This window comes from Parasteatoda tepidariorum, chromosome 4 (assembly GCF_982258835.1).
Source record: "Parasteatoda tepidariorum strain Cologne lab strain chromosome 4, Ptep-v5.0, whole genome shotgun sequence".
Classification (NCBI taxonomy): domain Eukaryota; kingdom Metazoa; phylum Arthropoda; class Arachnida; order Araneae; family Theridiidae; genus Parasteatoda; species Parasteatoda tepidariorum.
In genome coordinates this window covers 116,076,327-116,090,208 of record NC_141758.1, presented here as the reverse complement: position 1 = coordinate 116,090,208, position 13,882 = coordinate 116,076,327, and the positions used below count along the sequence as shown (strand labels likewise).

The 13,882-nt window shown below is 30.5% G+C and overlaps 1 protein-coding gene and 1 long non-coding RNA gene across 3 annotated transcripts in view; both read right to left on the bottom strand.

The window, feature by feature from the left end:
* The window catches only part of LOC147812596 (pre-mRNA 3' end processing protein WDR33-like), a 612,260-nt gene that overhangs the window by 348,599 nt on the left and 249,779 nt on the right, over positions 1-13,882 (bottom strand). The window lies entirely within an intron of this gene.
* Positions 1-13,882, bottom strand: part of LOC147812601 (uncharacterized) — a 51,329-nt gene that overhangs the window by 12,020 nt on the left and 25,427 nt on the right. Inside the window, exons 3-4 of one of the 2 annotated variants that reach the window (XR_015433463.1) lie at positions 11,837-11,913; positions 3,260-3,401 (exon numbers count right to left, since the gene is read on the bottom strand). This is a non-coding gene — a long non-coding RNA (uncharacterized LOC147812601). Of the gene's footprint in view, positions 1-3,259; positions 3,402-11,836; positions 12,675-13,882 lie in introns of those variants that run through there. The other variant, XR_015433462.1, reaches the window with a different exon arrangement.

The following is a 13,882-nucleotide window of genomic DNA, read 5'->3' as shown; positions in this document are numbered from 1 at the left end:
GATATTTTTAATTTAATGCGCTATTATAGTTAACACGTTTTTTATAGTTAAGCAACTTTTTCTTCCACGCGATATTAAATTTTCACTTAACCCTCATTATTGCTTACATTTGCATTGCATACGCGCTAATTTTACCGGTTTTAGTAAATTACGAGTACAATTTCATTATGCGTTATATTTTCGCGTTTAGTTTTGTTATTTGTTACTTTTACGCTTTTTTCTTTGTTATGCAGTAATTTTAAGCATTTATTTATGTAATATTTATTTTACTATATAATATTAATTATAAAAATTATTTAGTATGTAATAATAATTATTATGTAATATTTATTTATTAGATAGCAAATGACCCGGACTCACCGCCAACATTTAACTCGACAATTGGAAAAAGTTGGATCGACCTGACTCTGTATACCGGGAAACTGAATGTACAGAACTGGAGAGTCGAAGACAGAGAAACTCTGAGCGATCACAGGCTGCTGATCATGGAAATAATGCACGGCGACACAACGATCATCGGGATTGACAAAATAAATTATCAAGACCTCAACTTATTCGACTTTCTGATTAAGGTCAACAGGTCGACACGAGATTGGGAGGACAGATTGGGAATGACAGATACAATCGACGGCCTTGACAAGGTGGTGGAAGATATGACAGCGGAAGTTATTCAGATTTGCAGGACCAGCAAAAAACAAAAAGGGAAGAAAAGTCCAAAATGGTGGACACTAGATTTAGCTATACAACGCAAAAGATTGAGGGCGAAGTTCAGACGATTTCAAAAAGAGAGAGATACAACAACGAGGCAACACAGATTAATTGAATATAGGAGAGAAAAAGCCCTGTACAAGAAACAAATACTGCAACAAATGAGAAACACACTAAGGGAATATTTGCAAAATATTACAACGCAGGAATGTTTTGGGAAACCTTATCAGTTTGCTAGGAATAAAGACCCCTACTCCGGCTGCATAGCACAGATAAAGAATGTAGATGGCACATTCACGGAAACTAAAATCGAAACAATAAAGGCTATAATCGAGTACCACTTCGACACAAGGAACCTAAAACTGAGAACTGCAACATGGACCAGCCATTCACGGCCACGGAACTCAGGCATGCCGTAATTAAACTTAAAGCACCAGGCTTGGACGGCTTGCCTCCTGAAGTAATAAAGGCTCTACATGAAGCTGCGCCAAACATCATGTTGAAACAGATGAATAAGTGCCTCGAATTGTCACACTTTCCGACTATCTGGAAAAGAGCGAGAATCATACTTATCCCGAAATCGGGGAAAGATCTATCTAAACCAGACGGATATAGGCCTATCTCCCGGTGTGGGGGAAAGTGCTAGACAAGCTGCTGACTACCAGACTAGTGTACTCTCTAGAATCGAACAAGCTACTTAACAATGCTCAACATGGATTTCGCAAAGGGAGATCGACCACGACGGCCATGAAAAAGAGTCCTAGAGATTGTGAGCAATGCGAGGGGTCTCCTTGGATATCAAGGGGGCCTTTGACACCATATCATGGAAGAAAATCCTGGAGAGACTAATTAGTCTAAACTGTAATGGAAATCTGCATAATCTTATTGGAAGCTTCCTAAATGATAGGAAAGTTACATATAGACTAGAGACATGCAGTGACGTGCGGGGTACCGCAGAGCTCCAGCATGGGCCCGATATTATGGCTAACCGTGGCTGATCAAATTCTTTCTCAGGACAAAGAACAAAACGAACACGTGGTGGCATTTGCAGATGACTTTTTTGTTCTGATTACAGGGACTGTGGTAAACAGACTTGGCCCAAGGGCCACGGCAATTTTGGGTAAATACCAGAGATGGGCAGATTTTAACCACCTGCAGTTCAGTACGGGGAAAACACAAGCCCTAGTATTCCCAAAGCAAAAGAAAATTAGAAGAAAGCCAACTGTTAAACTAAATAATCATAGTATCCTAATGAATGATATCATTACGTACCTTGGGTTTCGATTAAACTGTCAGCTCTCCTGGTTGCCACATCTGGACTATTTATATGACAAGATTTCCCTATTTTATTCAAAACTTAAGAGATGCTCAGGGATCGACTGGGAGATTAGCCCGAAAATTCGAAAATATATTTATCTCAACAGTGTTTGCAAAATTGTCTCATACGGCTCGGAGATTTGGTGTAGCAAACAGGTAAGGATTATAAATAGAATCAAAAAGATTGAGCGCATCCCGCTGCTAAATATTACTAGGGCCTACAAAACGACTTCATCCTCGGCGTTAGAGGTTTTAGCCGGAGTAATCCCGCTTGAGCTAACAATTGAAGCCGAATAAAAAATGTCGAATCCATTTTCGCATAATGACAACCCTATAGACAAAATTGAACTACCTCTAAAGCATCCAGCCGAATTAAAAACAATAGACTTTAGTTTCGAACTACCAACAGATAAAGGAATTGAAATATACACAGACGGTTCTAAATTGATTTTTAACAATGAGCATAGAGTGGGATGCGCCTACACGGTCTATTTTTGGGGTTTTCCCATAGAGAGCAAAAAATGTAGACTTAGCAACTTCGCGACAGTATTTAAAGCAGAACTTTGGGCAATCCTTCAGTCGATTCATTGGGTTAACGACAACAATATAACTAGTCCGGTTAAGATTTTTTCGGACTCCCTTTCCGGACTGCAGGCTCTCTGTTGTCCGGAGGAGAGGGTATTCTTGACTCACATGATTAAGGACAACATCAACGATAATATTTCTTTATTTTGGTTTAAGGCCCACGCGAGTTTTCGTGGTAACGAGGAGGCTGACAGCCTGGCCAAATCAGCTTGCGAAAAACAACATATTGATTTAAGTGATATCAAACCTAAAAATACCATAAAAACAGAAATTTTTATACAAAACTTACAACTTTGGCAAAATCAATGGGATAACACTAATAATAAGGGACGACATACCCATGAATTCATTAAAAAAGTCAACCATAGGAAAATTTATCCAAATTTTTAATTGAACCAATGTCTTACAAACCACGGAACCCAGGGCACGTACCAATCACGATTTCACAACAAAACGGATCAATGCCAGAACTGCGGGTGCTTGGAGGACTTAGAGCACATACTATGTGTATGCCAAAATTTTCAAGATCTGCGATCTTTATACTTTCCATCTAATACGACTATAGAAACTATCAAAAATCTCAGGATGATCCCAAAACTCAGCATGGGAATCGAACTTATCATAAAGAGACATTTTGAAATAAATTTACCTGAATCCTTTGACTAGAGTGTATTTGAGTTCTGGGATAGTGACACAGCTATATCTTTCATGTAACAGGTACATCTGCATGGACTCTCATTGCTACTAATTGCATCCACTTCAAATGTCTTTGTGAACTGAGTTCTTTTCATCTGTAAATATTCATGATTCACTGTTAATTTAACATACGATTGTCTTTATAATTGAACTTTTTTTCATCCGTGACATTTCACCTGCTAATTACTATAAATTTATACCAATGATGTGACATGTTTATCTGTAGGTGTCATCACTGATATTAATTACATCCACCCCAAACATCTTTGTGGATTGAACTTCTATTCATCTGTAAATATTTACGACAAACTGAAACCTCTACCTACGACTGTTAATATGATCCAACTTCTATTCATCTGTAAATTACTGTCTGTATATTGCTATTGGAAATTGGTTGTTCATCCGTAATTTTTCATTTATGTCTGTAATTTTTCATCAACTACTTAAATGTTTTTATAAGTTGCAATTCATGCTGTGCTTTGCACAGTTTTCTATGTTATGCTTGTAATCTATCAGTACCCCCTGGATGCCCCCTTTTCAGGGGCGGGACAGGGCTCAGTAATAAATCTTCCATGTGATATTACACTTTACGCATTTAAGAACAAAAATTTGTTTTATGAAGGAAAAAGTACTTTGTAATTGTATTTTATTCCTCTTTTATGAATTCCATTTGGAGGGCGCTCTTTTTACCTGTCATTCTACAATACGAGTTATATTTTTTATGCGTTACATTTTCTAGTTCAGTTTTCTAATTTTTTACTTTTGCCATGCAGCAATTTTAAGCATTTATTTTGCTTATATGCTCCTTATTTTTACTTGTAACTTTCACGTATTAGCTCAATTTAATCGTTACTTTTTAAGCGTTAACATACATTACGTCTTACTTTTTATTCTTTATTTTTCGCATTATGTTTTTTCGGATCGCATTATGATTTCTTATGTTTTGAATTACACAATTTTTACATTACTTTCTAGACTTTTTACAGCGTTACTTTTCGGCGCTTTTAATTTTTTACCAGTTTTTTTAGTACGCATTCGTTTTTTTCTATTACTTATTCTATGCGCTATTATTTAGACCTGAACAATATATTTTATGCTTTCACTTAATTGATTTTCTTAATTATTTTTCTTTCTTTACTGTTACTTTAACGCGTTATTATACTTCATGCTCTACTTTTCTTAAAACGTTACCATTCAGAATTCAATTTTCTCTTGTTATTACTTTTCTTATGCAGAATTCTTTCCGTCAAACTTCCCTTATATTTTTAAAGCGTATTTTTCATTTATGGATTATTTTTCTGCGTATATTTTTCGCATTACTTTTATGCAAAGGCTTTCATTTTTAATAATAACTTCCTTTTATGCTTTACTTTGTCTACATTTAACTTTAGATTGTATAAGATTCTTTATGCGTTCGGTTTAAGCTTAATTATATATTACGCGATACTTTTCAAGTGCAATTTCTACTCGTATTCTTTTATGTCTCAGTTTTACGTATGCGTGTAACTCTTTCGATGCTTTATTTTATACATTTAAACATTTTACCTTTATAGTGTATACTTTATTTTTCTTTATGCATTACTTATACATCTTCAATTTTTGTTTCAACATTATTTTCCTTTTTCTTATTAGTATATTTCTTTATAATTTACTTTTGTGGACTACATTTGTTTTAATGTTAATTTTACATTACTTTTCTTATGCATTACTCTTCGGTGTTTTACACGTGTTTACTTCTATTCAGCGTTATTTTTACGCGTTTTCTAAAAGCCATTATTATAACACATAATATTTTAGGCGTTACTTTTCGTAAAGCGTTACTTTTAAGAATTTACATTTCCAAGACATTTCTCTTGTTGTGCAGTACTTAGACGCGTTGATCTATTTCATTTTTTGCTTTACTTTTTAACGCATTACTTTTTTTATGCGTTTTTACAAATTTACTTTTACAGTTTACTAAACTTACTTTCTATTTTTATTCTCTACTTTGCTTTATGCTTTATTTTTCCGTGTTTTTATTCTTATGCTTCAAATTCATCTTTTTTATGCATTACTTTATCGCATTTACTTTTCTTAAGCGAGATTTTTACTTTTATGGGTAATAGATACTTTTACACATTAAACAATTAGCTTTCAATTTTAAACGTTGCATTGACGTTTTATTTTCGATTCATTTGTTTTAATTTACATAAATTTTTTTTTAATATGGGCTACCTTTGAGCATTTAAACTTTTTTGCCTAACATTTACCCGTTAAATTTATTTTAGGTGTTATGTTTTATGCATTACTTTTCCTTATGCGTTTCATTTATTAGACATAATCGTATTTTACGAGTTATTTTTTTTTCTACACGGAATTCTTGTTATACGTTACTCATACCTTTATTATGCGTTGCTCTACTTTCTTTACTCCATACTTCACTCGTTACTTTTACTTCCTCGCATTAGTTATATTATTCTTTAATTTACTCACTTTTTTTTTATCTTTTACTTTTTTATCTGTAATTTTCTTCTACAGATTTGCTTTTTTACGCGTTACTTCTACTTACTTTTACTCGTGATGCTCTTTCTACATTACGCCTTACTTTTCTTAATGCTTTAATTTACACTTTTTATTTTACTTAATTTTATATTTAATACTTTGTTTTTCTTTACGCGTTACTTTTCTAAAGCGTTACTTTCACACATTTTTTTTTATTTCTTACTTTTTCGTACTATTGTTATGCTTTAATTAACACATTTTTTATGGTACTTTGTTTCACACTTTGCATTTTTATACTTTTGTTAATGGATTATGTTTCACACTATACATTATATTTCCCTCCTTACTTTATTTTTATGCTCTATAATTTTCTTTTAATTTGCCGAGCTTCACTTTATTCTACAGTTTACTTTACTTTATGCTTTACTTTTTACTCTGCGTTATTCTTATATTACTCGATTTATATTACGTTTTAAATTTTGTTTACGCTTTGAATTACATGCTTTTTATTTTCCATTTTTCTTTTCTTTCTACTTTACATGCCATTTACTTTTTCTTTCCACTAAACATAAGCTATATTTTTATTTTATATTTTGCGCTTTAGTTTTCTTTATGCTTCACACTTCAAATGACATTAAAATGTACTATTTTACACAAATTTAATTTAGGCTTTATTTTAAACTTTACTTTAATCTTAAATTTATAAATTTTTATACGCATCACTAATAGCTTAACCCGCTATTTTACTGCATAATTTACATTTTTTTAGGCATTAATTATCTCACTTTTTATCTTATTTCATGCATATTTGACTTTACTCTGGATATTCACGCTTTACTATAACTTTACACATTATTTTATATTATACTCTTTGTATTTTTATATTTTACCCTTTACTTTTCATTTTCCGCTTTATTTTAATTTTATACTTTTTGCTTTACATTTTTGTACGTTTCACATTTTATCTTACGCTGCAATTAAATTACCATAAGTTTTACTTTAACTACTTACTTTTTGCTTTATTTTCTTCACTTTATGTTTTATACTTTACTTGGCACTTTATATTTTACGCATTTCTTTAAAGCTTAGTTCACGAATTTACTTCACATTAAAAATTGTTCTCTAATGTGTTAAACTTTATACCTTCAACTTTATATGCATATTACTTTATATTTTGCGCCTTTTTTACGCTTTTACTTCATATTTTACTATACTCTTTAGTTTCTTAGTTTACATTTCTTACGTTACGTTTTATTTTAGGTGCTTTTTTGCTTAATTAACATTTTACCCTTTAGTTTATACTTAATATTCTACTTTACTTCAAACATTAATTTATGCTCAGTTTACTTGACGATTTCACTTTATAGTTTACTGATATATTTATATATTTTTTTACTACACACTTTTCCTTTTTACTACATTTTACATTTGATTATACTTTCGACTTTACTTAATACTTTTTATATTTTGCATTTTACCACTTTTCACTTCGTATATTAAATAAATCTTCCCTTGATTCAAAGTTAAATCGTTAAAAGGTCAATTATTTCGAACAACTTAACATCTTCGCCCTATTCGAAAATTTTGAAAATATATTTTTCATTCTTCGATCCAAAATCTAATTTAGATATGTTTTAAGATATACTTAAGGACATATTATGATAGAGTTTATATTATACTCCCATTAATTTTTTTAAATATTTCTTACTTAAACTTACGCAAGTTATATGATTACATGCAATTCTCATCACTGCTTTTCCTTATCTTTCCTGCCGTCTTAATAAAGTGAAGAAATAAATTTGATTTCCAATAATTTTAATAAGTTAAATTGTTTCTAGCAGTAAATTAATTCCTCCAAAATTATTTCAATTCTGGGGTTAAAAAATTAATTGAACATAAATGATAACACGATGAACATTAAGAAAACACGATGAACATTAATGAATTAACTCTTTACTGCGAAATAAGAACAATTTCTATTTAAAATTTATGGAGAAGAAAAACGTATATTGAAACTATTTTCTGAACATGATAATTACAGCTATAAAATAATTTAAAATTCATAAATGTATTCTATACTTTATTTGAGTATTAAGAAAAACCTGAAGTTAGAAAAAGAAAGAATTTTTGATATGACGATTCTAAAATTAGCGAAGTTTTGGAATTTTTTTTAAAATTTTCCATTTTTAGTACTTGCTGTTAAGCAAAATAAGACCTACCGACCATTTTCCTGCTATAACAATACTTTGTGAGTTGTGCTAAAGTTTAAAAATAATATTACAAGATTCTCTAAAAAAAAATTCATCATTTTGTTTTAAAAAAGGCAACTTTCTTAAAGATAGCGGGCGAGAATAAGTTTGAACGTCAAAATAAAATTTTAACACATTAATTTTTTCTCCATTTAAAAAGAAAAGTAACATGTTGTATTTTTTTTTTCGCATTGCGCATAAATGCATTTATTTTTCATTATTCTAATAGGAAACAATAAAAAAGATAATAAATAATTTATAATCATTTCTTCGAATAAATATTAATGCTTACTAAATAGTCAGCTGTTTTGCATCAAGTAATTCTAAAGCAGCAGAATGTATTTAATTCCTTAATAAGGTTTAATTTTCAACTAACTGGAAATAATTCTGAGCTTTCTTTTAATAAAAACTAAAAAATTAGTGGCTTTCCTCTCCATGTAACGCAAATGCAGGTTAGTTCAACCAAAAAGCCCTCCATTCGCAACCAAACATTTTTTGTTTCAAATCACTCCTGTTCTCCTCATTCACATCTGGCGAGTCTTGAAAATGGGTGCATATATTAACGTTAAACATTTGCTTTAAGCACTGTCAATCTCAGAACTTGCTTAACGTAAATGACTAGTGACGTGAATTTTCGAGGTCCCAAAACATTTCGACTTTTATTGGCATCTTCATATTTTTTGAAGTTAAATGTCATTTTTCATTTGTTCACTTTAGAGTCTTGGTATTATTCATTTAGTAACAAAGTATATTGAATTGAAATAAGTTTACACGTAAGTTTTACGTAAGATAATGGTTTTGGCTCTTAATTTGAAAAAATAATAACTTATAATTCGTCAAGTCCCTGTGCCGTCGAGCGAATCGAGATAATTTTTCATGGTTTTCCTCTCCATGTAACGCAAATGCAGTTTAGTTCCACCAAAAAGCCCTCCACTAAAGCGAAATTTAGCCCGATACTTGATCCAGGAGTTCCCTTGTCTTCTGGATTGGTTTCAAGTGAGAAATATATTGTAAAGTTAATACATTTTATCTGAAAAGCGTGTTTTAGTTATAATAGTTAGAATAAAAAGTAATAGTAATAATAAAAAAACAATAATTGTTTTAACTTTTCAAATAAGAAGCTCAGTGCTGTAGGGAAGTGTAAGAGTCCAAAAGCGAGAGTAACATCTCGAAATTTGCATACATTGACCACAGTGCTGACGAATCCCATTGCCGTCGGGCTAAACAATGGGGGGGGGGAGTTTTCATGGTTTTCCTTTCCGTGTAACACAAATGCAGGTTAGCTCCATCAAAAAGTCCTCCACGAAGGCATGTTTCTCCCAATACTCGATGCAGGAGTTCCCATGTCTTATGGATTTGGTTCAAAATTTCAAACGGAGTTGAACATTAGTAGTCGTAAACCCAAATATTGGGTAGGCTGTTATGCGACGGTTATAAAATATAATAATTAAAAAACGAACGTTTGATTTAAAGAAAAACTTAAATTTAATTACTAAAACAATTGATTAGGATATTATTGAAAATATAATCTACTTGATTGCGTAGAGAATAAGATTTTGAAAAATGCAAAAAATATAATTTGATAGTTTGTAGAATATCTAACTACGAAAACACGCAATTATGAGATTAAGTTTCATAATAATAGGGGTACACACCTTGCGGCACATGGGCCCTGAGCAGCAACCGTAAGTAATTTTAAAAAAATGAAATAAAACTCAATTTTTTATTTTTTTTATTTTGAAAAATAAAAAAAGTCTGAGATTGCTCGTTTAAGTTTTTGACACACCCAATCTCAACCAATGTAGGTTTTCGATTGTTTTTTCGATGGTTAACACTACGGATTTACGCATAGTCTTGAAAATATCATATTTTTAACACGACATTATTAGAATACACGAACGAATTTTGAATTCTAGTTATCACTTACGTCATTCGCCATATGTGCCGAATTTATCATAAATTCAATGCTATCCATTTTCACGTAGTTTCTGAAATTACGATTTTTTTAAAGATATTTTACGTCTTGAAAGTTTGGAATGGGGCATTTATATAAATTCGTTTTTGACGAGCTTTATTTGCGCAAACTTTATCGCAAATTTAAATGACTATTGCTACGCATTTCCACGAGATATTTAAAATTTTGATATTTTTAGAGCAGGGGTTTCCAACTTACATGTGGCCGGGGGCCGCAATCAAAATCACCAGTCAAACATCGGGCCACAACTTAATCAAAATTTTATACAGGACTCTTTTGTGGTTGAAGGTACATTGAATATTACAGTCAGATTTTTATCAAAGTTCTTTTAACATTAAAAAAGCAAAATAACAAGCATTACAAATACTTGTTACGTATACTAGCATTACGAATACTTGTAACGTATCATTTTGAATCTTATCTTAACCAGAAACTTAGTGACAAGATTTTTTTTCTTTTTAATTTTATTCTGCGATAAATTAAAAAATTTTCGACTTATTAGGAATAATGGCAACAACAAAAAATTCTCGATCATATGAAATTAAATTTTTTTCCTTTTCCGCTCATGCGATATTCAATTCAGGGAAGTTAAATAAAATTTGATATTCATTCCCTCTTTCATGCGTTTTAAAATTTACAAATGTAAGTAATTTCATCAAAAATAAATGGTTTCAAAAAGCTAAATGGGAGAATTTCTTCGAGAAAATTTCTGGTACGCACATGCTAAATTACCTTCACAAAATACAAAAAAAAAAACGAAATAAAAAAGAGCAACATACACGATTATTTTTGTGTTTAAATAAATATTTTCTTGGATGCAAAACCTGAGAAATAATTTTTTTTGCACCGTTGGTACGTTAAATTTCACAGAAACGAAGAAATTAGGTTTTTTTTAAACGGAAGAAAAGTATTTTAAACCCATATAGATTTTTTACAAAAATTGTCCGCTGAGAACGACAACTAATATATTTTAGTTCGCGGGCCACAAAAAATGGCTTAGCGGGCCGCCAGTTGGAAACCACTGTTTTAGAGCGATATTATTACAAATCACTCATTTAGATAATCAATTATGACGTGGTTTATTTGTGCCGATTTTGTCGCAAATCAAGTTATTTATAGTCACATGATTTAAAAATCATATATCGCTATTCGTACTTACGCGTTTTAAAAATCATACGTTTTGATTCTTCTCGCAATTTAAAAATCACACTTCGTGATTCGCTAAAAATCACGTTCCCTATTGACATTAACGAGATTTAAAAATCATCCATCACGATTCGTATTCATGAGATTTAAAATCGCATATCCCGATTTGTATTTTGGCGTTTAAAAAATCATTCGCTGTTACACTTCTCGTAATTCAAAAATCATACACCACGATTCGCATTCCCACGATTTAAATACCACATTGCGATTCATATTCACGCATTTTAAAAATCAGACCTTGTGAGTCTTCTCGCAATTTAAAATATCAATTTCGATTCGTATTCACGCGATTTAAAAATCACGACTTCGTCATTCTTATTTAAGGGATTTAAAACTCAGGAAAGGAAGAGCACCATTTGGGACAAATTTCCAAAACTGATAAAGTTATCTGCCCAAGTTTAATACAGCAGAGAACAATAGCTTCTGTAAAAAGACTGTTTTCCAGAATGAATTGGGCATGTTCAAAATTGGGGAGCAGTCTTTAAACAAAATCATTAAATTTTCACTTAATTGCCCAAAAAAGCTATCAGACAATTACATAGGAAATATAAAAACAAAAAACATTTTATTCACTTTAAAGATATTTTAAAATGGTTAAAGCATTAAATGAAATTCTTACCAGAACCATTTAAGAAAAATGATGTAATACGCAAAACCTACAATTCCCCTTCATAGATATAAAGACTGCAGTTAATCCTGTAAAATGCAAAGAAAAAAAAGACATTTTTAGATGAAATACTCAAAGTTTCAAATAACACATCAAAATAAAAATTTACTCAGGACACTGATATACAACATATTGAATATGTCACAAGTGACTAACTGTAAAAAAATAATAGCTGAAAATAGCTGACTAAATTGTATCCTCTGATAATAAAAGTAGAACACAGGTTGAAAAAAAAAACTTTAAAGAAGTAGAGACTGAATGTTTGATAAAAGCAGACATTAACACATTATTTTTTCTATTGAGGATCATAAATGAAAACAAATTGGGGATCGCAATTATTATTTAATCAGGGGGGGACGAAAACACTATCGAAATCTGACAAATCACAGCACAGGAAGGTGTATATAATAAATAACAAGGCAAGTTTGATTGCGTGTGGAAACAAATATAAGTTGAAAGATTGTTGAAAACATGTTAAAGTTTCGACGTCCAATTAAATCTGTTTTGATGATTACTACATTCCTCTTATTCATTATTTTTTCTCTTGAATATTAATTTAGGACTCCTCATGTGTATACTTTTTATTTTCATTTCTTTAAAAGGATTTAAAAAAATACATATTAAGAGCAGACTTTTCGGAACACTCTGCATAAGACAGGATTCTTTATAAACCTCAAATGCTTTTTTTTTTGCTTCTTTTGCCATTTATCTTGTTATTATATTTTAATCCTTAGCAATTTCGACGTCATTTTTCGAGTTTGAAATTTTGCATTTGAGTAATCACTGATTTTTGTGTACCGACTTCGAAGTCTAAAAAAAAAGCTTAGAAATTATATTCTTTTTTCATCGTTATAGTGACCCTCCAGGCAGAATTTTTGTCTGCGACAAATCTCAACATCTTTCTACAAGATATTTTTAATAGTAACAAATACATACATTACCTATTTAAACTAACAGACGAGCTTCGTGTTTACAACAACGCCTGTACGCACAGAGAAAAACTGAATGTCAACCGTAATTGTATTTCTAATCATTATTTTTAAATGATTTAATATTTAATTGAAAATTTGATATTTTTTTTCATGTACACATAAAAATATTTCATATTTTAATATTATGGGCAATATTTTCACATTTTGAAAGAGTAAAAATAAACGCATGAGTTTATTTCGAGTGAAATGGACCAATGAATGTCGACATATCACAGATTTTACGAGAAAATTTTTTTTCTTTTAGAACAGTTCTTTATAAAAACAGCTGAAGAAAATTATTTCAATGTTTTGAGACCAAAACTATGTTTAGAGATCTACTTTGAAATATGACTCAATGGGAGATTTCGAAAATTTAAATTAGGTTCCGAACGTTCTCGTACGAAAGGTTTTAAGTGCGAAAACGCCAGTTTCGGTGAAATGCGCATGCAGAAAAATATTATACAATATAAAATTATATTTATATTTTATTATATAAAATTTTAAGGAAATCGAATGTTTAAGATAATTTATAAAATTCTTCAATCACCTAACTACTCAGTTAATGAAAAAAAAAACTCGTATAAATTACTTGATTTTTGAGATCAAAATATGTTTTTAAATCCTAAATGTGATGCAATTAGCATTTACATTTTTTAAAGTAAGTTCTCTTTTAGTTAATAACATGAGTCCGAAAAGAATTATTTACGGTTTAACATTAAAAATAGCTTATATGATGATATTGACTATTTGTTTATTTATTGACAATTTGGCTTAATGAATAATTACATAATCGGATAAAAATTTTCAACCTTTCACTAATTATCTAAACTAAATTTAATAGAATTAGTGAATATAATTAACTTAATGTGATTATACTTTTAGAAGTAACCAATTTTAAAAATAAATTACGAATTAAAAGCCTACAAAAATTCCGGATTTTAAAACTACAAAGCAGTAAAACTTTACACAACCATGAAATATTTCACTATAAAAATACACATTATTGACATGAACTTTCACAGATTTT